Source organism: Cibotium barometz, chromosome 48 (assembly GCF_041138505.1).
Source record: "Cibotium barometz isolate CiBa-2024 chromosome 48, ASM4113850v1, whole genome shotgun sequence".
Classification (NCBI taxonomy): domain Eukaryota; kingdom Viridiplantae; phylum Streptophyta; class Polypodiopsida; order Cyatheales; family Cibotiaceae; genus Cibotium; species Cibotium barometz.
In genome coordinates this window covers 6,648,696-6,676,493 of record NC_141093.1, presented here as the reverse complement: position 1 = coordinate 6,676,493, position 27,798 = coordinate 6,648,696, and the positions used below count along the sequence as shown (strand labels likewise).

At 43.2% G+C, this 27,798-nt stretch overlaps 1 protein-coding gene across 3 annotated transcripts in view; it reads left to right on the top strand.

The window, feature by feature from the left end:
- Positions 1 to 10,077: 10,077 nt before the first annotated feature.
- LOC147610756 (uncharacterized) overlaps positions 10,078 to 27,798 on the top strand; it is a 53,265-nt gene continuing 35,544 nt past the window's right edge. For 2 of the 3 annotated variants that reach the window (XM_086785245.1, XM_086785243.1), the window contains exon 1: positions 10,078 to 10,373. The gene's annotated coding sequence lies outside the window, so the exon portion shown is untranslated. The remainder of the gene's footprint in view (positions 10,374 to 27,798) is intronic. The other variant, XM_086785244.1, reaches the window with a different exon arrangement.

The following is a 27,798-nucleotide window of genomic DNA, read 5'->3' as shown; positions in this document are numbered from 1 at the left end:
ACCTCAAATTTCATCAGGATAAGTGTTAGGATCGGCCGACCATGTGTGGGCACCCATGTGTGAACGGCCAGGTCACATATAAAAGTCAAATGTAACCTAAAACCTCTCATTCTATGAGTGTTGAATACAAGGAGTGCTCTTGCTTCATCTTCTCCATCTCCTTCTCCAGCGTGTGCATGTGCGTGCGTGTGTGTGTGTGTGTGTGTGTGAGAGAGAGAGAGAGAGAGAGAGTGTGTGTGTGTGTGTGTGTGTAGCGATCGAGCATTGCGTGGCGGCACGGTGGAGATCGAGCATTGCATGGCGGCACGGCGGGGCGGGGCGAGGTGGTAGAGCAACGGCGGCGACTCCTTCTTCATCGCGACGCGAGAATTCACGACGGCGGTCTGAGCGGTGAGTGACACACCATTGCTCCCTGTTTTGAGCTTGCTGGTTTCCTTATTGTGTGCTTGCAGCCATTCGTGGCTCGCACACGGTGCTTGGCAAGTCCCTAGCTCCGACATGTGCGGCAAGAGTGCACATCTCCCAAGTCTGAATAGACTTTTTGAACACCTTGTATTGTGGCTTGAGACCACATAAACATGCTTCCACCTTATCATCATCAACAACAGAAACACCAAATGATGCAAGGGATTTCACAATGCCCTTGATCTTCAAGGCATAATCATTCACGGACATATTCTTCTTCTCTACAATATGAAGCTCATTCTTCAACTGAATCTTTCGTGCCTGTTTAATACTTCACCAAGGTGTCCCATGCCTCCTTAGGTGACTTGGCATCCTGTATATGCCCAATCATGGTGTCCTATATACTAATAGAAAGCTAATACAAGACTTTCCTTGCTCCTTGATTCCAGTCCTTGAATTCTTTTACATCTGCAGCAGCAGTTGGATTAGTCTCCGATATCTCTGGTGCCTCCTCATGTTCACCTTCAATGTAGTCCTAGTAACCTTTTCGAGACAAAAGGGGCGATGGTGGTGTTGGAGAGGGAGGGGTTGTAATCGTGGGTGGAGTGGTGGGTGTCAAAGAGGAGGCAACAAGAGGGGGGTTGAAGTTGAGGGTTAGGCATGAAGTTCTTTGAATTTTGCCTTGGGCAAAAGCTTCTAGAGTGTGTGCATCTAAAGAGGGTCCTGATGGGGAAAGGTGTTGGGGAGCCTCGTCGGGCCACCACCTGATGAAGATGTCTAGTACTCCTTTGCTATTTGCTCCTTGCTTTGCCAAACAAATCATTGTCATCCCTATCCTTGTCCATGGCAATATCATTAGTCTCCTCCCCATATTCATTCATTAGAAACATCTTGTGTGTAGATCACATGGATAGTGTCGAATAAATGTTGCTAAATTGGTCTTCATGAGCTATAGTTGTTGCTTCCAAATCAATTGATATAGTACCAAGATGCTAATAGGCATGTAAACTATGTTTCTCCTCTGATGTGAGATATTTATATGTATCATCCATAGTGTGCTAGAGCAGAGGGTCATCGATTCTAGGTAGGGAAAGAGGTCTTTGAGACCAAAGAGGTCAATGAAAATACGCTCTTCCAAATGGTCGTCGATGCTGGGTAGGGGAATAGTTCTTCAAGACCAAAGAGGTCAATGAAATTGCCCTCTTCCAAATGGTCAAAGAATGTGGGCGACACCAAGATTAGAACTTGAGGCACAAGACATGGTGAGGGAAATGAAAGATGATGGAGCGATCTATGATAAGATCGCATTCTTTAAAGAAATCATGGTTATGGTAGGTTGGGAGGCCCATGGCACCTTGGAGAGGATTCTCTAAAATGTTGATATGGAGATGTCCTTGTCTATGTATATGTTATGTTGAAGAAGATGGAGCCATAGGGGCTATGGTGTTGCAGCTCAAGGAGATCAAATGGTAGTAGTAGAGGGATGGAAAGGTCCATGATGTTTGTAGTTGCATCTATTAGGATGTCAACCATCTTTTCAGCTTCTGGCAGGATCTACTCTTGTTGTGGACTAGCTTTCTCTTCTATCTCAATTATGCAATAGTTACTACTCTAGTTTTATTCTTGGCATCCACAACTCTCTTAAAATCCTTTCACTCTTCAAAAGGTTTCTTTGAGAATACATCTATGAGATTTAGCTTGTTGTGTGCTAGGGTCTCAACCTCTTATAGTGTAGCGATTTTACGCGTGTGAGCTCTATTAAGATATCAAGTTCAACTAGTGTTGCAAACATTGATAATAACCCACATGGGTGTGACACTAAAGTCGATGGCACGGTTGGTGAGATAATGGTTAATATGCCACCAGTGGACGATAAGCTATGTGAACCATATTTGGATTACTAGAGTATGGCATAGTTATAGCATGAGCTCATATAGTCAAGTTCACACTATGGATTGACCATTATAAGTTATAGTAGGAGAGTACTCTTCCTTACAGTATGTACTCTTATCTCTTTATGTTAATTTTTGTAGAGAAGAGGGGAAGATAGAAGAAAATTCAACCATCCACTCTCTCTCTCTCGTGTCTTACTCTCTCTTATGTGTGTGTATTTTCTTGCAAGTAACTCAAGCTCTTCCTCTCCCCTACATTCTCTTTATGGTATCAAAGCTCACTTGTTTCCTCATGCTCTCTCTCTCTCTCTCTCTCTCTCTCTCTCTCTCTCTCTCTCTCTCGTGATTAGGTTGCCAACGCGATCCTCTTCCATGGAAATCCCATGCGATCTTCGCGAGAGGGCTTCCATCACCCGTTGGATTAGAGCAACCACCTCGGGGTGATAACGAGTGCGGAGGACAGTGGTGATGAGACGAGCTGCTACGGTGGAGCGGTGGAGCTCTTGAGCCTAGCTCAAGCTTGGTAGATAGGCAACTTCTCACAACATGTTAGGGTAGGATTTCCTTAACAGCCCACATATCAAAAGTGGTCTACTAACAAATCCAATTTTGATAATATGCCTAGTAAAAAAGATTGCTATCATAAATGTACTAGATATCTGACTCTAGATGACCTCCTTGTGGGGAATGCATAGACCTTGTCGTCCTTACACTAGGTGTGTAGAGATGGTACCCCAAATTCATCATCTAGGTATCTTGATCTCACCCACTAGGTATGTCACCAATGTTTACACTTTCACCTATCACATCATGTACATTTCCAAGCTAATTATAAACCTTCTCTTTTTGTTTCCTTCAGGCATGCACATTTTCCTCTTTACCACCACAACTAATGCCCTTTCTACTTGGCACAACTCATGGACTAGTTTGTGGCAACCTACCTATCTATGGTGAAGTAACTGTGGACACACCTGTGCTAAATATTGTGGTCTTGACATAGTACTTGTGTGGCTTTCAAGTAGCCACACCATCATCTAAATCAACCCTTGAATCTTCATCCTTTGATAAATGTCAACAACTCATTTCATCAAAGACATCATCCCTTCTTATCATCAATTTCTTGAGTGGTTGTAACACATATAGCCTTTTTTATCAAGTTAATATCTAATGAATACACACTTCTCTACCTTAGGGTCAAGCTTTGACCTCTTTTTACAAGCACATACACATAAGTCGCACATCCAAAAACTTTCAAGTGACTTATATCCCATAAAACTCTCCTTATGAGTTAAACCATGTACTACCGATGGAGCAATTTTGATTTAACTTGTAAAAATTTAACCATTAGGCCATTTTTTAGAAAAAGCTAACATGACATTTCTTAGAGGATCCTTTTTTAGTCCAAATTTTGTTTAATGAATCCTTTCACTATGCCTTTTTCCTACGTAGTCTTCAACCTCTCAATATTCACATGACCAATCCTTTTTTACCAAAAAGGACACATGTACCATTTACAAACAAAGCATCTTTCACTTTGGGCATACTAACCCAATGTAAGCAACCTTTCATTCTTCTTACCTTTTATGATAATCTTGCACTTGTTTCCATCACTCAAGTGCTTAACTTTTCCATCCTGTAACTTCAAAGGTACTTTTCCAACATGCATAATTGAGTGAGTAGCGTCATCATCTATAGATACATGATAGCCTCTAGTAGTCATAATTTCCATTTCATGCCATTTGATATGAAACACCAGAGTCCATATACCATACATCATCGTGTGCATTAACAACAATGGTTGAACTCATGCTATGTATCATAGCTAGCAAACAAATGTTCATGTTTATCATCCTTGCCACTTGTTGATAGATAGTTGCCTTACACTTTGCCATTTTTGACATCATATTTCTTCTTCCAACACTCTTTATGTATGTGGCCCTACTTGCCCCATGGTAAAAGCATCTAGAATTCTAATTTCTTAGTTTGATCCTCTTCCTCTAGAGGTTTCCCTACCTCTAAAACCGTATCCACAGCCACCTCGAAAGATTGCCACCTCGAAAGACTATTGTTGGGGTTATTATTATTGTTGTGATTAGCCTTGCCATTGGACTCGGCCTCTACTTGCCCCATGATAAAAGCATCTAGAATTCTAATTTCTTAGTCTGATCCTCTTCCTCTAGAGGTTTCCCTACCTCTAAAACCATATCCAAAGCCACCTCGAAAGACTATTGTTGGGGTTATTATTATTGTTGTGATTGGCCTTGCCATTGGACTCGGCCTCTACTTGTACATGTACCAGAGCCTCTTTCCCTACTTCCTCTACCTCTATCAGTGTAGAAGGCATGTTCACCTATACCTACATGACTTGTAGGTCCTCCTAGTCTAATCTCCTCACTCACAACAAGGAGAGGTACCAACTTTGCAAAACGTGGATAGTTCTCACAACATTAATAGAAGTCTCAAATAGCTTATATTCCTTCCCATGACCATTTAATACAGCCTCTAAGAAGATCATCATCACCAAGGGGTTAACCAATGGTACCTAATGAATCTGCATCACCTTTCATCTTTTACACATATTCTAAGATAGACATGGTAACCTTGTTTCATGCTACTCTTGCATCATGATTTGCTTCTTCCCATCTTTTATGTTTGTCTCATAGAGACCCATAATAATGGAGCATAATTATTTTTGGAGTACATCTTGTATATACACAATCATTTAGTCACTAATACTAATAGAAACCCAATGTAGCACCTTACATGGTGCTCTTTCTTCCCATGCCTTATACTCTCCACAGGAGCCTTCTCTCCTAGCTCTTTCTCATCACTTGTAAATAAATACCTACATGCCTTTTTCCATTAGAAATTTTTGTATATGAAATTTCCATGCACGAAAAGTATTCTTATCAAGTTTCTCACATGTGATTTGAGATAGACTCGACTTTACCATGGTTTCCCAACAACAACACTATGACAATGAGTAGTTAACACTATGTAAAACACCCACAACATGAGTTGTCAACGCAATACTACTTATATTTAGCTCACCTTAATAAGTTCTTACAACCAAATGACCTCCCCAAATCAGGCCTAAAATACTCTTCCAAGAGCTAAAATAATTTCACAACCATCCAATAGCATTCACAACATCAATGCCAATATATGAGCAACAGTACATTCAATTTAGGCAAAATTTGTCCACTATATAGTTGTGTTCCCACTTTAATACATCAATACATATGCATTCCAACTTTTTAATCCAAATATTTATAAGATCTACAACACTCTTATAGCTTTAATCAAACACCAAGCACTATTTGCATCATACATGTGATGGTCTTTAGTTGCCTCCTACAACCTTTATTAATAACACATGCTTTAACCTTTTACTAGGATATCACTATATCCACTTAGCCTATTCAAAGGTTAAACCTCACACAAGAGGGCTCTTGAAAAGACCTTGAGCAAGGACCTCAAAATGATAATAAAAACTATAAATATCCTATTTTAGTGTAAACTTTAGCTCAATGTTTGCTTGATTTCTCACCACCAATGTCCTATTTTAGTGTAAACTATAAATGTCCTATTTTATTTTAAATTGTAGCTCAATATTTACTTTATTTCTCACAACCAAATTTTAGTGTAAATTGTAAATGTCCTATTTGCTTGATTTCTCACTACCAATGCACCAAATCACTTACTATTTCGATCTAGAGTTAGCTTAATACATTGTTAACATTATGTCATTTAAGTTCTCATGCTTAAATGGCTTCATATATACCTAAACTTTTTGATTAAAAGCACCCTGTTTTACTATATTTTTTGTTGCCTATAGTTATAGAAACTTGGGGCCTTTTCCTAGCTCATATAGCTTCATACAAGGCTCATATTAATGCTAAGAAATGTGGAGTAGGTCATGAAACTTACCTGGACCAAGTCTTGTGGGTTGTGTTTGAGCTTTAGGAACTCCTCTTCGATACCAACTTGAGTAAGGAAATTGTAGCTTCCATGGTAGTAATATCCACTTAATTAAGTTTGATACACTACACTAATATGCTATCAGTCACTTATAAAACATATGGAGAACACAATGGGGCATGAACTAAAGCTTTTCGTCACTTCAATTAGTGTGTATATCTCTTCTAATCAGCTCCATAATAAAAAATGTTTTCATGTATCTTCTAGGTCTTATTTTTATTCTAAGCACACTTGACTACAAGCTCGCATTCACATGTGGCTTACACATCTACTCATTAAATAGCAACCATGTGGTGGCCATTTATTATGCCTACATGTGTACATAGCTATACAACATAATTGGCATCCGTAAATGTCTCATGACAATGTTATGAGATTGACTTTGTCATCCCACCATATCATAAAGTTTCTCATCATCCATGATCTGTTAAGCTTGAATTCTGTCCTTCACAAGGACTATTTTTGGTAGTGGTTGGTCTCCCTTAGCCATAGAGGCTTTGGATCATGCATCCCTTTATCTCTTAGTTTAGGAAAACTTCTACATCCATGTCTTACAGATTGTCTACTAGGTCAATTGCCTATAAAGGAAATTCTCATCTCAACAAAGACATAATGTTTAGACCTATAAAGATTTTCATAAAGCCTCTTGCTCTTGATACTGATCATGAATTGATTAATGAGTTATAGGTCATCCAGCCTATGGGATTGCATCTCATATCGAGATACTTGGCTCTAGCAATGTAGGCTCGCATGGTCTCATGCAATGGGCCTCCATTGTGGGTGAAAGTTACACAATGAATTTTTCTCTCCACTGGGTGAAAATCCCACAATGAAAGTGTGTCTTAAGATCTCATAGTTAGCATTTTTCTAGTACCCTAAACCACTATAAACCACTTACCTCATGTTTTTCCTTCAAAATAAATTTTGAGTGTGAGTAGACCTTGGTGGGATAATTAATATTTCCCATGGCTTTGCAAACTTGATCAAACTTCTCTCGGTACTAAATGGGATCTTTAGATGTGGATTGGATTGGTCTTGCCCAAATCTAGGCCTTTAGGTGCTCAAGACCAAATCTAGGCCTTTAGGTGCTATGTGTGGCAACCCCTCTTCCAATTTCAAATGCCATCCCTTAGCATGCCTATTGCATCATGTGGTGGCAGTGAAACATAAGGGGATGCTTGTGTAAAACCCTCTGCCTCTAGATGGATCACATCATGCCTTGTGGGTTCACGTCACGTTTATGTTAGTGAGTCTCACATAGATTTGGATGAAATAGTCTCACATGGTTTTATATGAAATACGCTCACATAAGTTTGGTGAGCTAGACTCACGACTTACATTACGTCTCTCATAGATCACTTTTTATATGGACTCATGCCTTGTGGGCTTATCTCACAATTAGCTGGGATCACATTTCATGCAATTAGCTAGGCTCACATTTCATGCAATTAGCTAGGCTCACATACTTTTTTATGAAATAGGCTCACATGTTTTTGTTTTAATGAAATAGGCACACTTGAGCACGAATTATTCTAAGTGGTACATGGGGCTTCATGTTTATGTAAGACAATGGTATTATTGAGGAGGACGATGATATTTCTTGGAAATTGATGTTTGTACATATTATATGATGATTTTTTAAGGTAATTTTAATTAGTTAGTAGTACAATATTAGGTTTAATTATCCTAGGCCCATGCCACATCTTATACTTGGTCTCAGTTGGATAGACCCAAGTCATATCTTTGTGGGATCATATAACATCCCTATAGGCTCCCTTTATGTTCTTGTAGACTCACATCTGATTTTCACAAGACTGTGGGCTCACACGTCCCCCAACCTAAGAGGTGTTTTGGCTAGGTTTTTCTAGTTTTTGAATATTTATTGGGCTTGTATGTGGTGTTTTAAGATTCCTTATCCTAATTATGGGTGTTTATGCAAGTGAATAAGTGTTCATGGTCTGTTTTTTTATTGATTTTATATGTTATATGTGCTATCAATTTCAACAATGCAGGAATACATAAAAGGAAATATCATCCACACCCTAATCCACTTAATTGGTGCTTAAATGTTCTTGCTCCAACCCACCATCCTTTGGGATCCTTGTGCACAAAGCCATGGCCTAATCGTCTCCCCTCCACATTGGCTTCAATAAGGCTTCACATTGGGGAATGTTTTTGTGCAAACCATTCCCCATCCTTCGGGTTAGACCCTCATGACACATTGGCTTTACATGAGAAGCCATGGCCTAATCGTCTCCCCTCCACATTGGCTTCAATAAGGCTTCACATTGGGGAATGTTTTTGTGCAAACCATTCCCCATCCTTCGGGTTAGACCCTCATGACACATTGGCTTTACATGAGAAGCCACACTGGCACCACAATAGTGTCTACCTTAGAATCCAATCTTTGATGCATGGCTTCCCAATAGGGTTAACCTGGATTCCAAGAGTGCATTATAGCATGGCATCACCAAGCTCGCACACGGAGACAACATGACATCATGAACATAGTAGTGTGATCTGCCTTATCATCCTAGCTTGTCTTCCCCAAGGAATGCTAACGGGGCATCATAAGGCATGAAAGAGTAGTGCTCTATCTTGGTTTCTCAAAAAGAGCTCTAGCTTGGAACCACAAAGGTTCAAGCATGGCTTCATGTTTCAACTCTCCAATATCTTTTATTAAAGGCACTCCACCTTAATGTCTACTTTTTACATATGGTGTACATGTGGATTAACAAAGCATGGGGCATCTCTAATTGTCATATATATTTTAGTATCTTATTAAACACCTTGGAAATCCTTGAGCCTTTATAAGGAACCATGAGGTCTCTTTTGATCTCCACTAAATGTCATTGAGCTCCATAGGGTGACTAAACCACTTGTGAACTTCTCAAGCTTTGGTGAACTCCTTCAGGTTACTTTTATGCCTCCTTTAATCTCTTTGAGTCTTGAATCTCGTAGTGTTCCTCACTAAACTAATCTTTACTCAATCAAAGGCTTAAATGGACAACAAGAATTCAAATACCTTATTTCAAATCTCCAAATGGTCCCAATGCATCACCCCTATCCAATGATGTGAGCTCACGTAGTGCCAAATTACAAAATAAGAAGATTAGGTGCTAGCATGGTTCAATATGCTAGATTTCAAGAGAATGGTAGTAGACAACAAGAATTATCAAAATGATCGTAAGTGAGGCTTAAAGATTAGCACCAATGGGCCAATGAACATGTGTGTATGCTTCCACTTTTTTTAGGGGAATAAGGGATATTGCCCAAGATTAATATAATGGATAAATATAAAAGGTTGGTCAGGATAAATATAAAGGCCGGTTTGGGACATACGATTTAATGATAGGCAATAAGAATTATCAAAATGATGCCTAAGTGGGGCTAAAAGATTAGCACCAATGGGCCAATGAACGTGTGTATATGCTTTCACTTTTTCTAGGTCTCTTGGATCCTAGATTCTGAAGCCAAAACAAGTTTGTGAACATAAGAGAAAACAAGAATTCCAAAGCTTTCAATTCTTAGCTTGGTTGATGTCAGTCTCGTATGTATTATTTTGATCATGAAAGGGCTTTGGCTATATTGGAAAGGCAAAGTGATTCAATTGTCACCACTACACTTTGCACATAAACTAGCTACCTCTCAACCTTAACAAGCTAAATTCAAACTGCACACTAGGAAACCCATAAGTTCGCATTAAAAACCCCCATAAGAGTTAGGTAGGGCTAATATATATTTAGTACTTGTATAGTCATGTATGTTACTATAATAGGTACCCCTACAACACTCACATGGCCTTTGCCCCCCACACTCTTCCAAAAACACTCTTCAAATCTCGATACTTTCGCCTCCCTTCCTGCATCTTCCATGGCATGAAGTCTTGCTTGACATTCAAACACTCTTTATGGCTTGCATAGCTTGATTCTCTCCTTACTTATTATTGCTCATCTCCTTGGATCCATGTGAAGGCCCTTTTGTATCTCAAATAGAACATTTTTTGAAAACCTTGGTCATCAGACGTAGCGTCGTGCATCGATCAGCCACACTTCACTCTTTTGGAGAAACCAATGAACTGTTATGGATCCTCAGGTAATCATGCTTCGCTCTCTTTTTGTGTGAAGATTGTGTTAGACCTTTGATTGAACGGTTGAATGCGTTAAAGAGATTGCCATTAGATCCTTGGTTGAAGTGTTGCATGTTTTGGCATTGAATGGACGTGCATCAAACTCATGGTCTCTTGAAATCCTAGTGTATGACTGTTGCCTATTGTACATAGTGTACGGCCATGACATGTACATGAGTGTACGGCAATGATATCTAAAAGCATGGATGAAATCTAGAAGCATGATGACATCATTGTATGGCCATGATGACTAGAAGCACAAACTTTTTGAACAAGGCTCCTTAATGTTTTCTCTCTCAACATAGGTTGCTATAGCTTATGCACTTCATCATTCATGCAATGAACTAAACCAAATAGACCAAGATCCATGGTGGTGATAAAAATGACAATAAGAGGAATCTCTTTTCTAGAGGAGGTCAAAGATCTTACTTCTTAGATTACATAGACATTATAGTAACAATGCTAACAAGTTAACTTTACATACCTAGTCCTACCATGGCATGATTAAAAGTTAGGGAAAGTTTTGGACTTTTGTTCTTTTTGTGGACGCAAGTCACCTAGCCAATTTAGTTAAGCAAACAATAGTCACCCAAACAACTTTTTTACGACAAAAGCTTGTAGCATTGATGATAGCTAAGCAAATAGACAAAGGTGGAAATAGTGTTGGGACCTCTTGAATAGGCCTTCTTGAAAAATATTTGCTTGTGCTTGTCTTGGTCTTGTTGAGAGAGTTTGCATCATTTGAGAGAAGAAAGTGATAGAAGTCCATGACAACCTTTGCTTGTTCTAACTCAAAGACTCTTTGTGGTCTCTAAAATATGGCAAATGCCATCGTTTGAGCTAAGGTCTCTAGGAAGGAAAGAAATCCATGGTGACTATCTTTCTTGGTTCTAAAAGGTGAGTTTTTTGGAACCGCAAGCCATTTGCCTAGGTTACAATGACTAGTTTTTCCTAGGTGGAATTGGAGTAAAGGAGAATTCCAAGTTCACTATTGTAAATATTTGTGTTTTGTAATATATAAACTACATCAGGTTGTAAATATTTATGTTTGTAATATGTAAAGTAGATTAGGTCATCTTGTCTTCTTTGTGTGTACTTGCAATTAAAGTGATTAGTGTTTATTAATATTAAGCAATGCTTGATTAACGTTAATCTAGTCATGCTTTTGTAAGCATGTTACATGCTCATTGAGGTGCTAATCGCCTTGGTCACCTAGGATTGACAAACTATTAAATGTGAGTGCACCCTTCGAGGATCGCACCACATCGTTGAGCGAGGCCATAATGACGTGGTGATTATTGTCGAGCACGGCCCAAAGTGAGGTGGTAAAACGAGGATGCCGATCTTGCCTCCTCCAAGGTTTTTTCTAGCTCCTATAAGGGTATCTTTTGGCTATGGTTGTGAGCTCCTATACATACCATGTAAGACTATTGGGTTAAATGCAAGAGTAATTATTGAAGGAGATAGCAGAGGCGGAAGCATAAACAATAAACATATGAGAGAGTGCAAAGGAGATAGAGAGAGTGGGACAAGATCACCTTTTATAACAGTAGTAAAGCTTTACAATGGCAATGGCCAGCAATTGGATGTTGAACTATGTGCAAGTGGATTGGATGAAGAAGTGAATAAAGGGGAACTCCTTATATAGTGTCTCAGTGAGCTGGCTGATTGCCTCTAGGGCTGGCCGACTGCTCACAGGACAAATAAATAGGAGAAATACAATAAAATGTCAGATAAATAGTAGAAGCGCCAGAACACTGAGATGCACAATTCTAACACCTCCTGTGCAAGAGTCGGAAGAAGATAAGTCGATGAAGATGCAACCATGGACCCTCCAGCACCGCGAATACTAGAATCACATCGGAGAGAGCACCTACCAACTTGTTTCCTTGAAACAAGATGTCACCATGAACAACAAGGAACTTACGAATTCCTACACAAGTGTGCAGTGAACTCCAAGAATAGATGATGAGCTGTGGGACACACCGCGTCCATAATCCCCAACAGTGGACGGAACACATCACGTCCCAAAAGCCTGGAACAATGAACTTGGAACAGATCCAGTTCATAATCTTTGCTGTACCAAAGATAACCATGTCCTGCCAGATGTCTAATGCTTGAAACTCCGAATCACGGTCCCCATGCACTAGAAGGTGGAGCTGTAATCAGCCCCCTCTCTCGCCCACAAACCTCTTTTGGCTGGAAGCACATGGAGGGAAACTGCATGTATAGTAGAGAAGCACACCATTTGGGGTCTTCTGAGTTGGAAGTGCCTTGGGAGCCCTGGAAGTGGTACTAGAGTGTGTATCACTATCCTGTGTCGTGTCTTTGCCTTTTCTTTGAGATGAAGCCTTGCCCTTGGTCTTGTCCTTCTTCTTGGACAAACAATCCTTGGACAGATGTCCTCTTTTCTCGCAAGAGAAGCAGCGACTCCGACCTTTCTTTTGAACTGAGAAAAGTGCTTGGTCAGAACTGTTGACTGACACCTTCAACTTACCTTGTGAGATGAGAACGGACTCCTCCTCCAAAAGTAGGGAGCTAAGATCATCAAAATCCAACTGAGTGGATGTGACCTGGCACCGCAAAGATCGAGAAATCACATCATAGTCCGGAGGAAACTTGGTGAGGATAAGAGCAGCCAACTGAGAAGAGGACAAAGCAGCACCCATAGCCAGTAATTAGTCATGGATAACCTTGGCCTTCATGAGAAAAGACTGCATGGAATTGCCTTTTGGAAATAACAAACCGTAGAGCTGCCCTTGCAAGGTAACTGCCCTCATCGATGAATCTTGTGCAAAGAGATCCTTCAACTTTGACCATACTTGATGAGCACTGGAGAGAGTTTGCACTGTTGGTGAGACCTCGGTGATGGTCCGCACAAGCACAGAATGTGCCTTTGAGTCCCGATTCTCCCAGTCTTGTAATTTTGCAATAAATTCATCCTCCTGATCCTGAGTCCACCTCCTAGAGTTTTGAGGACTCTCGAGCTTCCTTTCAGTGCCCTGAACAATGTTCCACAAACCCTTGTGGATGAACCAGACATGCATTTGAAGCTTCCAATGGGCGTAGTTGGGTCCTTTCAACTTGTCATCTTTGTTCGTGCAGGGGGGGAGCCATATCCACAGCAGCAAAGAACAAATCTCAGCTCTGAAACACTTCTCTCAAGTGCTTTCCAACGAAGCGAGGCACCAAGAACAATCAGCTCCCTCTCAAACCGTAGAGAGAAAGAGGCGGGACAACAGCAAAACAGTCCAAGATCCACGGGGAACCGCCTACCAGAAGGGCAGGGACTTGTGGAGGAGGAAGAAAATGTACAGCCACTTGTCTGGCAACTCCACATGCAAGAGAACTCACCAAATCTGATGCCGGTGCAGAAAACACAGCCACAACTCCACTTGTCACGTGCACACCCATTAGGTGTACAAGTGGCATGGCATCATCAAGCATTCATCAAGATATTTATTCAGGCATATATCAGTATGAGCATCATATGGGGGTGTTTCATCACCAACATCAGCACTTTAGTCATCATGAGCATTGTAAGGCATTTAGCTACATCAGCCGACAGCATATGTGCACCAGCAGCCGACAACCTTTATGACCAGCCGACTAGCATTTATGGCATTATTGCTAGTCGTGAGCATTCAGCAAGGCTGGCCGACCAGCACCAGTTCACACATATAAATAAGAGGCACATCCATGCAGTCCAGTCATCAGCGTTTTCAGTCCATCAACGCATCCCAGCTCAACGCATAGATCATCCAGTTCAGTTCAGCAAACGCATCCTTCTCGTCAGCGTTTCCTTCTCAGGCAACAAGGAGAGCATCTGCGTTTCAGCATCAGATCATCATCGCATCAGTTCCAAAGCCATCCCTTCAGCGTTTCCTTCCCAAGAGACAAGGGAAAGACAGTGGGACAGCAGTTCATTCAGCATATCAGCATATTCAGCATATAGGCAGCATATTCAGCATATAAGTCATCATTCCTATCTCCTACATAGAGGGAAGCTGGCATCGAAGGGTGGACCTCAGCATTGGAGCAAGGAACAGTCCTCATCTTCAGCATTCAGCCCATCCATCTCATCTCGAGAAGGATCTCCATCTAGGACAGCATCATAGATCTATTTAGATCTCATTGTAACCCATTCATCTAATATAGCTGCATTGCATTGCATTGACACTATCTGTCTTTTCTCAAGCATCATTAAGTGCAGTTTAGTTAGCCTAAGGTTGTGTTTACGACGGTCAAATCCCTCGCATGTCACACCACCGTTTGCCTCTGTAGAAGAAAACGCAGCGACCAAAGCTGGCCGGATAGCCTCTGTAGGGGAAAATGCAGCCAAAACACTTCAAGATCTGCCTTTGAAGAGCAAAACACAGCTTGTAGGGCTGGCCGACAGCAACCAGAGGAGGGTTGGACCAGAAATGCAGCAAGGTACTGAAAACGCAGCAACTGCAAGGATTGATCTGCAGCCGGAGAGAGTGCAAAGGAGATAGAGAGAGTTGGACAAGATCACCTTTTATAACAGCAGTAAAGCTTTACAATGGCAATGGCCAGCAATTGGATGTTGAACTATGTGCAAGTGGATTGGATGAAGAAGTGAATAAAGGGGAACTCCTTATATAGTGCCTCAGTGAGCTGGCCGATTGCTCACAAGACAAATAAATAGGAGAATACAATAAAATGTCAGATAAACAGGAGAAGCCCCGGAACATTGAGATGTACAATTCTAAAAATTATGACAATAGAAGACCTAAGTATACAAACACAAGCATTCGACTTGACGTGCGTGACTTGATTGCCTAGCTAGCGGTCTTGCCTACAACCTTTCGAGATGTGTGTGACTTGACTGCCTAGCTAGCGGACTTGCCCATCACCTCTCGAGGCGTGTTTAGCGCATAATAACAGGAAATTGCTATTTTCTAGCTAAATGTTGCAGAAACTCATTTTTCAAGAGCCATTTCCATTTCTGTTTTCTTGTTTCCTAATCCCATTTGAGAATTTTCCCACAATTTTTCCCTAGTAAGTTTTGATTTTGATTTTGATTTTGATTTTGGCTCCAGTAGTATTCTGGACCCTAGACCCACACTGACCAATGGTGGGAGCTCACATCTGCAGCATTGCAGCCTGTACATATGGTGGATACGTAAGGTCATTGAGGGTATATTTGCACCACTAGTGGAGACCATCCGGGCCTCAGGATGTCTGAAGGCTGAAGCTCATGATGGGTAACATAGATGGTCGAACTTGTCCCTTCCTCACCCAAGGGGGAGGATGGCGTCTTGTAGCATTACAGGGCCTTAGCGTATCCTCCGTCCGACAGTAGCCAGCATGCATCGCCTATGTGAGTGCCATGTGAACATGTTTCCTACTTGCAGCCGCCTTCTAAACAAAGAGCGTGGCAGAGCATGGCATGTTTGGCACTATTTTGACAGCTCTCTAGGTGCTGGGAGGTGCGTAGGTCATGCACCAATTGTGCCCAAGTTGTGTTGGGACACAAGTTGGGCACAATATGGACACAATAAATGACCTTTTGGATGATGTTTTGGGGTCATAAAGGGCCCTAGCTGACCTGAATACGACTTGCTGTCCATTTTCTTTATAAAGACAGGTCAAGGATCATCTCATCTCATCTCAGTCTTTGCGCACACAAGTGTTGATACCTTTGGTTAGAAGGTAGTCCTCAACTTCCAAACATAAGCATCTAGAGATCATCACAAAGCTGTAAATCAGCAAGTAAACTTGTATGCATGAGTAGTTAGGTATGCACTGGCACGATCTCTTCCAAGATCCAAATTCATCATTTTAAATATTCATGTTTTGTAATATACAGGAGATGTCACGTGCACACCTTAATCGGGTGCCACATAGACATGATTATTCCTTACAGCCGCCTTAAGGGCAAAGTTAGAGGTTGTATATGGGCAGTTTGGAGCCATTTTGGTGGCCCTATAGGTGCCCGGAGGTGCTTAGGACATGCACCAATGGTTGGGACATATTATGGGAGCCAGAGGCTCCCGTGCTTAGTCCTTGGGAAGACCCCGTCTGGTTCTTGCCTTTTCCCCCGAGGCGGTAGCCTTGTGTCATGTGCACAGTGTGTATTTACCGTGTGCTACACGCACGCAACACTAGTTTCGAGGCTTGGGGAAGCTTGGAACTAGGCAGGCTGATTGACGAGCTGAGTTAGGGAAATACTAACGGGCGGGCACCGAAGTGTGGATGCCCAATGACCGGCCAAGAGCCTATAAAAGGGTGGCCAAGGTTAGTTATTGGGATATAGAGAGTCTCGCGAGTTTGTGAGAGCTCTATGGTCTTGGAGCCTGGATCTAGTGCAGACGTGCACTTGCTTTACGCAGCCGAGGCCGGTAGTAGTCTCGAGGCCTGCGAGGGCAGCTTCGTGGCAGTATGGGACGTCGCGAGGAGGAGATTGGTCGGTACGTCATCCTAGTTAGCTCAGCTCGTGGCTCGGTGGGGACAGCCAAGACTGTGGGCTTGCCCACGGTTGTCATGGTTGGGAGGTGAGTCAGGCCTGCACCCCCTTGTTGTTTGTTTGTTCATTTGTTTGTAGGTTTCGAGTCTCGAACCAAGGTCGATCACGAGGAGATCCGTGGGGATTTGACAGTGGTATCAGAGCACACCTCGTGAACGAGCAAGTCGGTAGGTGGAGAAGAAGAGGTCGAAGAAAGGTATGTGTTAAAAAGCTTGCTGTTTTTTCTGTGCATTTTTTCCTTCATCAAAGAAATCCATGTTGATGGGAGGTGGTAGTCTTAAGTAGGGTCGTTGCTTTGCAAGGAAGAGGAGAGTCGTTTGTGCAGTCATACGCATGAACTGCAGGGAGAGAAACAGAAAAAGCACGTTGCACGTTGCTTTTCGTTGAATGTTTGAGAGAGAGAGAACGGTTGTGAGAAGAGGCACTGGTGGCTGGCGTGTTTGTGAGCTGGTGGGTATTGCTGGCGTTGGGCTACCGTCGACTGAAGGCGCCTAAGGCCTGCTAAGCCAAGCGGCCAGGCAGCGAAGCCCATGTAGGCGCCTAGGCTAGGCAAGGCGGGCTCCAGGTCGGCGCCTAGGCCAGGCAAGGCGGGCTGATGCCCAGGCCAGGCAAGGCGGGCGCCCAGGCCACGTGGCCCTGTGGCCAGGCGTAGGCACAACCTACCTGTGCGCACACAAGCGCTGGCTGGAACGCAGGCGCCGACAGCACATCTGGCGCCGACAGTGGTTGGCAACGGCAGCACGTTGACGTCAGCAGACGGCAGCTCCAACCGGCGGTCTACTCCAAGAGGGGGAAAAAAAAAGCAAGGAAAGCACGTTTTTTTTAATGGGCTTTCGCTTTTTTGAGTTTAATTTTTTTTTAAAAGTTTTAACAGACCCCTCCTCCAAGGTTTCAAAAGTGTTTATTTTTTTTAAGAGTATAGAATATATATATCCATATATATATATATATATATATATATATATATATATATATATATATATATATATATATATATATATATTCAAGAAAAAAAAACGCAAAAGCAAAGCAAAAGCTAAGCCTAGCTTTTGGAGATTTTTAGCTTTTGGGAAACCTTTATAAACCCGCTGAAGTGGACTTCTTGCCACACATCTCTCAAGTTTTCAAGCTCTCAAGTTCACTCGCACTCTTGTTGTGCAAAGACCGAATTTTCTCTCCACGTACTCTCTTCACGATGTCGACCCAAGAATCGGAGTTGGAGCCCCTTGTGGAACGCGAAGACTTGCTGGCTACGGAAGGTACCGATGCCGATCTTTTTGACGATTTTGTGTTAAAATCAGATTTCCAAGAGTTCAAAGTGGCTCTCGAAGCTTCTTCGACGGAACGTCAGACACAAATCGCAGCCCAGATGCAATTGCAGAACTCCATCGCTCTCTTGACCACTATCCTCTCTACTTTCTCGGGTATGGATACCTTGGCTTCAGCTTTGGACCCCAACATTACTCCGGAACCGTTCGGGGGCGAGCAAAAGCAGCGCACCAAGGAGATTGTGGACACGTGGCTACATAAGTGGCAAGTTCACTTTCAGTTTCATCCATATGATGACGGAAAGAAGATCCAGTTAGCAGCAGGTTTCCTGTTCGGCAAAAGCTTTGCTTTGGTGGAAGGAACTCAACCCTAAGCCAACGACTTGGGTACAATTCGAAGATGTTTTCAAGAAAGAATTCCTCAAGAAAGAGGATGATTATGATGTTGTTGCCCGGTTTTCAGCTTTGACCATGACCTTGCAGCACCTCACTTATGAGGTCTATCTCCAGAAGTTTCGTGACTTGCAGATGAAAGCTACAAAGATGGATCCCACTACTCTTTTGGGGTTTTTCGTAGCTGGTTTACCAGACTCGTACCGATTACAGGTAAAAAATAACAAATGTAAAACATTGGACAAGGCCATTCATTCAGCTCGTATCTATGATGATACGATGGTCTCTTCCAAGTCAAAACCCGTTACCGAGCAGGGAAACTAGCATAAAAGAAAGTTCTCCGCACCTATGGCAAACTCGACAGAAGGAAAGTCTTCGGACCAACCTTCGAAGAATTCAAGTTTGACTCCAGCAAAGAAGAAACGACTCCTTAGGGCTTTAAAGCTCAAGAAGGAAGGACGTTGTTTTATCTGCGAAGAAAAAAGGACACATGCGTAAGGAGTGCCCAAAGCAAAAGGGTACCAAGACAAACGCAAGACCTAAGCCAAAGGCAGCTAACCAGTTGTCTTTGACAGGTACGTCAATTATTGTACTTCTCGCCCTAGTACTTGTTCTGATTGTCTGTTCAATTCTAAAGTATTTGGCTTGCATGATTTTCTTCGAGTTTATGGAGAAGTGAATGGCCATAAAATTCACATTCTTTTAGACCCTGGCAGTTCGCATAACTTTGTCAACTACAAACTTGTGCAGAAATTGAGTCTTGATACGACACTCAGCGACCATACCTATGAGGTACGCCTACCTGCGGGAAGGCAAGTTTGGGATCGCAAGGTGGAGACGCTTCCAATCCAGATTCAGGACTACAAAGATACTCTGGAATGCTATGTTATGCATCTAGAAAATGTAGACTTGTTATTAGAGATTGAGTGGTTGAAGACTCTTGAAGTCCAGATAGATTGGTCTGGTCATATTTTTTCTTTTCAGCATAAGAATACCTAGTATAGTATTTTAGGTGATTGTATTCATCTCTCTCAGGGACCTCTTGTAAATACAATTGATTTTGGAAATATAATGGATTCTTCTTTGTATACCACTTTCCATTGTGTATTGATTCCACTTTCTTCTTTTCTCATCCCTTTCATGGATGTAAATGAATTAAGTGTGTTTGAAAGCAAAGAGTTACAGAAGATACTTGATTCGTTTCAAGATGTATTAAGGAACTGCCATAGGGTTTACCACCTGAACGGGCAGTAGATTATCGTATTGACTTGATCCCTGGTGCTCATCGTGTCAGTATTCCACCTTACAGGATGAGCCAAGCTGAGGAAGATGAGTTGGCTAAACAACCCGAAGATTATTTGAGGATGGGTCAGATCCGTCCAAGTAAATCACCTTGGGGTGCACCTGTGTTGCTTAGGAGAAAGAAGGACAATACCTGGAGAATGTGTATAGATTACAAGAGATTGAACAAGCTGACCATTAAGAACCGTTATCCTCTCCCTAGATCAGATGACCTGATTGACCGGTTAGCAGGAGCGAAATATTTCACGAAGATAGATTTACGTACTGGCTACCACCAGATACGTATTCATGAAAGGCATGTCGAAAGAACCGCCTTTCGGACTAGGTATGGCCATTACGAGTTTCTTGTATTACCTTTTGGGTTAACCAATGCTCCAGCCACTTTCCAGCAAATGATGAACGATCTTTTTCGTGAACAATTTGGGAAAATTTGTGGTGGTGTTCCTGGATAATATTTTGATATATAGTCGTACTCTTGAGGATCATGTCAGACACCTCACGATTGTCTTAGCTATTTTAAGACAGAATCGACTATATGCTAAGTTAAGTAAATGTGAGTTCTTTATGACCGACATCATTTACTTGGGACACAAGATCACTCGAGATGGATTGAGCATTGACTATGACCGAGTTCAGAAGGTTCTGGATTGGCCTATACCGCGAACAGTGAAACAACTTCGTTCTTTTCTCGGTTTTGTTGTTTTTCTTCGGAAATTTGTACGGGAGTACTGTCAGCTCACACTACCGATGACCGACTTATTGAAAGGTCGTGGACGTAAGTCAAATCAGCCTATCCTTTGGAATAACGATTTGGATATGGCCTTCAGACTTTCGAAAGATAAAGTCAAGGAAGCACCTATCTTAGCATTGCCTGATCCTAGTCGGCCGTATGTTCTTGAAATTGATGCCAATGACTATGCTATCGGGGCTGCTTTATTTCAAGATGGTAGACCGGTTGCTTTTGAAAGTAAAAAGCTAGACGACACTCAATCTCGCTGGCCAACCCTTGAGAAAGAACTTTATGCTGTGATTCATGCTCTCAAGGTTTGGAGACATTATTTATATGGCTCCAAGTTTGTGGTATTGACTGATCATCAGTCAATCGAGTATGCGGATGATTTGAGAGGAAGGAAAGCTCGTTGGGCGGAGTTAATGCAAGATTTTGATTTTGAGATCCGTTATCGGAAAGGGTCCATGAATAGTATTGCAGATGCGCTTAGTCGAGAGGTGAATTCTTTGTCGTTCACCGAGATTTCTACTGACTTATTTCAGTCATTGAGAGGGCTTTGGAGGACTGATAGTTATTTTGGTCCATTTTGGCAGAAGATCCAGGACGGGAGCTCATTGATTGACCAAGACTCGATGACTGAGCAGAGGATTATTTTCCTATGTTAGAATTTGCATATAACAGTACTAAGCATACGAGTACAGGGTTTAGTCCTTTCATTCTTATGTGTGATTTTCAACCTAGATCACCTGTTACAGCTGATTCTCAGGACTTCAGCATGATGCAGCACGTAATTTTTTGCAAGATATGCAGGAAATGTTACAAGTTGCGAAGGAATCTATTAGAAGTGCTCAAGACCGAGACAGGTTTTATTCTAATAGACATCGTTCACCCAGAGAGTTCTCTGAAGGAACGATGGTGTATTTGTGAGTTCCGAAAGATTCCAAGACTTTACGGACAGGTCGATCTCCGAAATTATCCCCTAAATACTGTGGACCATTTCGTGTTACACGACGGATTGGTTCAGCTGCATATGAATTAGATTTGCCTTCTCATGTGAAAGTTCATCCTGTATTTCATGTCAGTAGACTTAAGGAAGTACTGGGTGGAGCAGATTAGTTAGTTACCCCTCAAGAAATTATAGATGTCGAGGACATGACATTTGTTCCGCACACGAACCTGAAAAGATTCTTGAATTTCGTGAACGAAGATTGCGTAATACGCTTATCACGGAATACAAGATCAAGTGGAAGGATCGTGTTGAGGAGGACGCTACATGGGAGACATTGACTACTCTTCAGAGAGATTATCCTGGCTTTTTAGTGAGCTCAGGAGTGAGCTCTTAGAGGAAGGGGAGTATGTCATGTGCATAGTGTGTATTTACCGTGTGCTACACGCACGCAAGACTAGTTTCGAGGCTTGGGGAAGCTTGGAACTAGGCAGGCTGATTGACGAGCTGAGTTAGGGACATGGTTGTCACGGTACGAAAATACGGTATGGTACGATACGATACCGTATGGGAATTTTTGGTACGATATGAAATTTTCGGATACCGTACGATAAAATACGGTTTTTATTTTTTACACTTACAAGCTATGGAGCTTCAAGCTTGAATGTGAGGGAAGGTTGGGAGGGGAGGAGTCTACAGTGCTTGAGAAACCAGTACATGGATATGTGTCTCTCCCGGTTGGATCTCCCGATTGTCTCCAAAAAGAACCTGGATGGGTAATGCAATACCAAAGGTCTCCCAGTGTAGCGTTTATGACTAAGGGACCGTCCTTGCACAAATACGAGGAGTGCATCTAGGGTGATAAGTTTAGGGACTCCTCTCTAGATCAAAATGGCCATGTCCAAATGTTCTCCCTCGTGCATAACTTGAGAATCTAATTGTCTAGCCTACCTATACCAGGGATCCCCAAGTGATGTAGCAAGATTCTCTCATCCTACCAATCAAGTGTACACTACCAGTCTACCTCGCCAGATTTTTTAGGTCTCTCCACAACCCCATATGGAATACTGAGTGGACACGAAAGTATTTTTTAGGTCTCTCCACAACCCCATATGGAATACTGAGTGGACACGAAAGTTGCGAAGTATTGCGAGCATTTGGGATCTTCGTAAAGCAGGGTTTCTATTTTTTTTAGCCAAGGTCGATCACGAGGAGATCCATGGGGATTTGACACCTTGGGAGTAGCTGGTTGGGAAGTCTTGGGCTTGCCACCTTTGTGCTTCATTTCAGCACTTTGCGCACGCGAGAGTGCGTCTTCGAAGGTGGCTGGCCTAAGCATACGCACCTCCCACTGGATTTGTGTGTCAAGGCCATACAGAAATTTTTCTTTCTTTTTCGTATCAGGTAAGCCTAATTGCAAACATAAGGTTGAAATTCTATTGGCAAACTGAAGGACTGGTTGCGCGTTTTTAAGATCTCCCCTGAACTCGTCTTTGAGTCCTCAAGGTAATGGGGCGGTAGAAACCGCTGCTTAAGGTCGCGGACAAACTCGTCCCAAACATAAGCTGCCATACCTAATCTGGTGTGGGCATGAGCCCATTGTGTCCACAAGGAATGGCCTCACCTTCCAAGTACCAATTGGCTAAGATCACTCTGTCAGTATTATTCTTTCTAATTGCGGAAAAGTAAGCTTCAAATTGATGTAACCATGAATAAAGAGTTGTGGGGTCGAGCTTATCATTATACTTACTGAAGTTCATTTTCTTGAGAAAATGATTCGAGGAAGCCGCTGGTATCAATCTTGTGTCCAAAGCTGCAAGGTAACGCTCATGTTCCACGTGTTGCATGGCTTCGTCTTCGCGTTGTTGGATCTCCAATGCACGCATCTGCAACTCAAGCATCGAACTCGACTAGAGTTGTGACTCGTCGAGATGGTCCCTGTGTAGAGGATCTGGAATCTGGGACACTGAAGGAGAGGGAGGAGGAGATGGAAGACGCGGCGCTGGAGAACGGGTGCGCTCTTCCAGAGCCAGTATCTACGCCTTCTGCTCTTCCAACTTGGTACTCTGGTCTACGATTGCTCGCATCATTTGTTGGAACATCTCTGTAACACTCATGCTTGATGCCCTAGCTGGGTTGCTTGGTGCACTTTGGTCCCAAGGTTCTTGGTCTCTCGTCATCGAAGCTCGCCATAGCAGGAAAACGCACTTCCTTTCCGGAGCGCAATCTGACCATCCACTATGTGTGTGGGGGACTTCCGGAGGCTGAAAACCAATCGTCCTTCGAGGGACAGGAGTCACTCCGAAAGGAGTGGTCCACCGGAGTCTGAAAACCAACCACACGAGCGAGAAAAAATTTCTGGTTTCTTGCTGAATCTTTACACTTGAAGTAGGCTCTGGTACCATTGTAACATGCGGAAGCTTCGGGGGAGATTGGTAACTTCAATGCTCAGAAAAACAGCACACTTGTCGCGACGAAATTAACGCACAAAACTGAATGTAGATGTGGAGAAAAATAGAGAGAGAGAGAGGGAGAAGAGGACACAATATTGGGTCCTGAATACCCTCTGTAGGGCCCCCACCACGGATGGTGTATTTGCTTTTATTAGAATGATGCAAAACTGAAATAAAAGATTGAACCTGAACCTTCTTGGCTGAGGAGAATCCTCTGTCCTTGACCTTCAATACTTCACCCCTTCTACATTAGCTTATCCTTGGCTGTCCTGGTCCTTTGATCAGCTTCAGCACTTGGTGAAATATGAGATGAATGACCTGAATATATGCCATGGGTATTTATACCCCTCCAGAGTGTTGGTCGCTGTCTAAAACCTAGGCGGATGTTTATAAATGCCTCACGACCTGAATAAAATCAGCATTAAATGCTAATAATCCTAAGCATCACATAATGGGTGCTGGCCACCATGTGCATGAGGTTCTGGCTGCTGGGCAGCCTGTGTGGGCTGCCCCACACCTGGCCTACAGCCCTCTAGGGGCTGGTTACCCTGTCGGCTGCTTGTCTAGGGGCCCTAGGGCTGGTCTACAGCCCTTCCAGCCCATCCCATGGTTGGTGGGCACAACCAAGGCCTTCCTGGCCCCTATGGGGGTTGTTCTACACCTCCCCCATGCCCACATTTGTCCTTGGGGTAGTTCTATGGGCTGGCCCCTTTCCTATATGCAAACTTTAACTGTCTACATAGTGGTCTGGCATCCGGTATCATACCAGATACACAGAACCACTGACATCATTCCAGAGGGAGACTCACAGCGCGGACTGGGATTGTTTCATGTGCATGACGATGCACACCTGACCTCGGACGACCGGAGTGGGACCTTGGTTGACTCGTCTTGGACTGGGCTCACATGGGACCAAATTTCCACCCTAGGACTTGCACCTTCTGTACAGATATGTCTAGGTGGCATCCAAGTGCGGGATGCACGTGACACACAACACTTTAACAAATCCAACATAGCTGAATTCGCAGCTTCACTATGACCATCTGTTTGTGGGTGATAGGTGGATGAGAACTCAAGCTTAGTGCCCATGTTGTCAAATAGAGCCCTCCAAAAGAGGCTCGTAGTCTTGGGATCTCGATCCCCAACGATGGACTTTGGCATACCATGATGCTTAAATATCTGAGCAAGAAAAAAGCTTCACCATATGATTAGCTTTAATGGTTTTCTTGACTGGCAAGAATTGAGCTTGCTTGCTAAACCTGTCCACTATGGTCCAAATAGCATCATTGCCATGCGGGGATCTAGGCAAGTCCATAATGAAGTCCATAGTAATGCTTTCCCATGGCTGCGAGGGAATAGGCAAAGGCTGAGGTAAACCTGGAGGCGTTTGCCTATCAAATTTCACCTTCTGGAAAGTAATACATGCACGTACATAAGCCTCAATGTCTTTACGCATGCATGGCCAAAAGAAATATCTCTCTTATCATGCGTGTCGTAGGTAAAATACCTCTATGACCAGCATAAGGTGGAGCGTGACATTCCTCCATAACCTTTGGATGCATATCCTTCACCACACATGTCACGTGCATCCCGCACTTGGATGCCACGTAGACATTTCTGTACAGAAGGTGCAGGACCTGGGATGGTGAACTGGTTCCATGTGAGCCCAGTCCGGGACGAGTTAGCCAGGGATCCATCTCAGTCGTCCGAGGTCAGGTGTGCATTGTCCTGCACATGAGTCCAAGGTCAGGTGTGCACTGTCTTGCACATGAAACAGTGCCAGTCCGCGCTGTGAGTCTCCCTCTAGAATGATGTCAGTGATTCTGTGTATTTGGTATGGTACCGGATGCCAGATCACTGAGTAGTTAGTGTTTAGAACAAGGGGCCAGCCCATAGGGCTACCCCGGATCTTAGTGTGGGCATGGGAATGGTGTGGAACCACCCCCATGAGGGCCAGGAAGGCCCAGGCTGAACCCACCAGCCATGGAGGGGCTGTAGGACAGCCCTAGGGCAAGAATAAGGCAGATTCTAGGAGTTTACAGCCTTTACATAGTTGTAGGGCAAGTATGGGGCAGCCCATACAGGCTGCCTAGCCCTTGGAATGTGGGCAAAGGCTGTGCCTAGCACTCTGGAAGCAGGCGCTTCACCTCCCAGCCAGTTAGGAATAATGCGCAGCATTTTATGGATTTAATTCAGCATTTATTGCTGTATTTTCAGCAGTCGTGGGACATTTAAGGCTGGCGGCCTAGGTTTATGCTGGCCGACTGCTCATGATTGGGTAGTATAAATAGCATTGCCCACAATCCCATTCATTCATCTCATCATTCACCAAGAGCTCAAGCAAATCAAGGGCTAGACAAGCCAAGGGAGTTGCTAAGCAAAGGGGTGGAGTACTGAAGGTCAAGGGCAGGGATTTCCCAGCCAAGAAAGATCAAGAATTCTGTATTTTCTTTTCAGATTCACATCATTCTAATAAAGCAAATATACCATCCGTGGTGGGGGCCATACAGAGGGTAATTGGGACCCAATACTCTGTCCTCTCCATCTCTCATGATGATTCATAGTTGTATCCAGACACATGCACACTTTTTCTTTTCTTTCTTTTCTTCCGATGACCGGAAGAACACAGTTGTATTATTTTTTTGTCTCATAGGCCGACTTTGGCCTCTCGTAGACGTTAATATATCTTTCTTTCTTTCTTTCTTCTCTCTCTCTCTCTCTCTCTCTCTCTCTCTCTCTCTCTCTCTCTCTATTTTCTACACATCTCCTTTCAGTTTGTGCGTTAATTTCCGTCGCGAAAAGAGTGCTGAATTCTGAGTATTGAAGTTACCGATTCTCCTCTGAGTCTTCCGCATGTTACAGTGGTATCAGAGCCTACTTCAAGTTTTCGGAGTGACTCCTGTCCGTTGAAGGACGGTTGGTTTTTAGCCTCTGGAAGCCTCCGGACGTCTCCCACACAGATAGTGGATGGTCAAATTGCGTTCTGGAAAAAAAGTGCATTTTCCTGCTATAGCGAGCTTCGACGACGAGAGAGATCAAGAACCATGGGACTAGAGTGCACCAGGCAGCCCAGCTAGGGCACCAGGCTTGAGTGTCACAGACATGTTCCAGCAGATGATGCGAGCAATCACAGAACAGACAGCCAAGTTGGATGAGCAGAAGGCGCAGATCTTGGCTCTGGAGGAGCGTACCCGCTCTCCAGCGTCGCGTTTTCCATCTCCTCCTCCCTCTCCTTCCGTATCCTAGATACCAAATCCTCGACTCAGGAACCCTCTCACAAGGTCACAACCGCAACCAAGCTCTTTGCTTGAGTTGCAGATGCGTGCATTGGAGATCCGACAACGAGAAGACGAAGCCATGCGACGCGTGGAACATGAGCGTTACCTCAAAGCATTGGACGCCAGATTGACACCGGCGGCGCCCTCGAATCATTTTTCTGAGAAAATGAACTTCAGTAAGTATAATGGTAAACTCGATCCCACAACTCTCTATTCATGGTTACATCAATTTGAAGCTTACTTTGCCGCAGTTAGGAAAACAGATACTGACAGAGTGATCTTAGCCAGTTGGTACTTGGAAGGTGAGGCCATTCCTTGGTGGACTCAGTGGGCTCATGCCCACACCAAAGCAGGTATGGCAGCTTATGTGTGGGACGAGTTTGTCCGCGACCTTAAGCAGCGGTTTCTACCGCCCCACTACCTTGAGCGACTCGAAGACGAGTTCAGGGGAGCGCGTCAGAATGCGCAACCAGTCCTTCAGTTTGCCAATAGAATTTCGACTTTATGTCTGCAATTAGGCTTATTTGATAT